We start from the raw sequence: 2,691 nt of genomic DNA on the forward strand, positions 1-2,691 counted from the left end.
AGGGAGGATATATTAAAAGCGATAGGACAAAACATATTCCTCCGAAGTTCTTTGCATACACTCAAGAGTTGGAAAAGAATAAGGAGATTGAAGTCAGATACATACGATCATGTGATAATGCAGCAGACCTATTCACAAAAGCTCTACCGACAACAATGTTCAAGAAACATGTACATAACATTGGAATGCGTCATCTACGAGACCTTTGATCCGATATACAGGGGGAGCGTGGAACTGCACTCTTTTTCCCTTATCAGGTTTTATCCCAAGGGGTTTTACTGATAAGGTTTTTAACGAGGCAGTATAAGACACGCAAATACATTTTGATTAACCGTAGCTCCAAGGGGGAGTGTTATAAATGAATAGTGAAGCTACGGTACTGTTCACGCAGCCGGGCACTGTTCACGCAGCCGGGTACTGTTCACGCCGCCATACGGTTACTGTTTAGCCGCCATACGGTTACTGTTCATAAATACGTATACGTGAACAGTAACTTCGGATTTTCTATAAATAACTCATTTCCCTCCTTCATTTGTACACAATTCCAAGAAAAGAAAATTATTGAAATCTTGTTCCCGGGTCTCTCAAACGATCGATTTCGGTTTCTAGTTAACGATCTGATTCTCGGGTCTTCTATATTTCTTCATTTTTCACAACAGTCTTTGCATTTTAACATATTTGTAACCATATTACGTGTATTGTTATGTGTATTCCATAGGCCCGAATGTTGGCTAAAAAGTCAAGTCGAATTTGTATTTTTTTTATCCTTTTTTTTTGTAAAGATATTACGAAACAAAGGTTTTATAATTACACATGATGATTTTATGTTTTTGTCTGGATTTAATTTTTATTAATAAAAACTGTTGATTTTCTAAAAAGATTTCATCGATTTTTAGATCGGATTATATTAAAAAAAATAATTATGTGTTATCTCCATTCGATTTGGTTAGATTTTGTATACGGAAGCAAAATATTCACCCTTAATCACGAATTATCAGTATTTTATCATGAATCAATTAAAAACTCAGGAAATTAAATAACCTGTATGGGCACTTCGTTTCAAGAAGCGTGACGTCCTTGATTTGATTTGTATTTGTACATACAAATCTTTTTGAAACCCTAAATCGTAAGATTCAGCTTAACAGAAATAACAAATATAGGAACTCATGGCTTTAGGCAAAACGCTTGGAAACTTGCTAATCATCAAAACATTACATTTCAAGAAACATGAGGCTTGTATTTGGATTATTCCTTCTAGTGTTGTATAATGCAAGGCCTCGGACGAAGGTTACAGACAACTTCTCTTGAGATCTAGGTTTGTGTTGCAACAAACTGTTGATAAGGACGAAATAACAAATCATGGGAGACACAAGAAGATTGGATTATCATAAGCAGATTGGATTAGTACAAAAGGATTGGAGCAGATTATGGTACATATCGAATCAACGAAGATTGATACTTATCACAATTAGAGGTCTGGGCAGAGGAGGGAGAGGAAGATTTAAGGCGGCCAAGCAAGCAAATTAGTATTAGAGCAATCGAAGTGGTAGTTAAGAGTGAGTGAAGCGCAATTGAGGGGAGTTTGAAAACTATAACCGAAGTAAACCACTCAGTGTGTCTAGGGAAGTCTAGGTGAACACACTGCGATGTGTATCACCTGATAGCATTCACCGTGTAAGAAGAACAAATTCAGAGGAAGTTCGTGTTGAAGAACAAAGGAATGAGGAGCACATATCAAACGTTAATGAACAAGAAAATGACAGACATGAATCTATGACCATGAATCTATCAGATGGGTCATCTTGTGAAGATGTGAATGGAATGGAGCTTTGGTAGATGCATGAAATGACGAATAAGGAAAAGAGGCACATTGAAAGTGTCAAGTAAATAATGGAAAGGCAACTTACCATATTGGATACTAGGTGGATATTTTGCATAAGATCAGCAACTCAATCACGTGCAATCTGTTGGGGACGACGGTTGTTGACGACGGCAAAACTCCGGCAATTCGAACGATTAAGAAAAGTACTTACAATACAAGATTATTGTCGAGGCCTGTGAAACACAGTTTCCTTAAGTTCGATTTCCGTGTCATCTTTAAAATTTCGAGGTTATTGGAACACAGTGAACTTTCAGGATACAACGACCGCGTATTCGGAAGAAGCTTTCCCGAATACCAAGCGAACTTAGAGAGAGATATGAGTAGAGATGTGAATGCTCTTTTTCTCTTAAGGAATGCTTTGTTTTCTTGTGGTGTATCAAATGATCTAACCAAGACCTCTATTTATACTAGTGGGGGAAGCATCTCACATTAATATGTAAAATCAATCAGATTGTAATTTGATATTATTCTGATTGATACTTACCATAATCAATGGATTTTCTGCAGATTTTATTACGATTTGATTTTGCAATTAATAAAAAATATTCTCTCATTAATCTACAACTTTTCCATCAAGGTTTCCACCAAGGTCCAAAGCTATGAATTCAGATTCCATAGTTGATATTGCAATACACGTTTGCTTGGAAGATTTGCACGAGATAGCACCTCCACCGACAACGAATATATATCCACTCGTGGATTTATTCTCGTTCGAGTCTGAGATCCAGTTTGCATCAAAATATCCTTCTAATACTGCTGGATATCTTGCATAGTGCAGTCCATAATTCTCAATGTACCTTAGATATCTA

This window comes from Tarenaya hassleriana, unplaced genomic scaffold (assembly GCF_000463585.1).
Source record: "Tarenaya hassleriana unplaced genomic scaffold, ASM46358v1 Cleome88, whole genome shotgun sequence".
NCBI classification, from domain to species: Eukaryota; Viridiplantae; Streptophyta; class Magnoliopsida; order Brassicales; family Cleomaceae; genus Tarenaya; species Tarenaya hassleriana.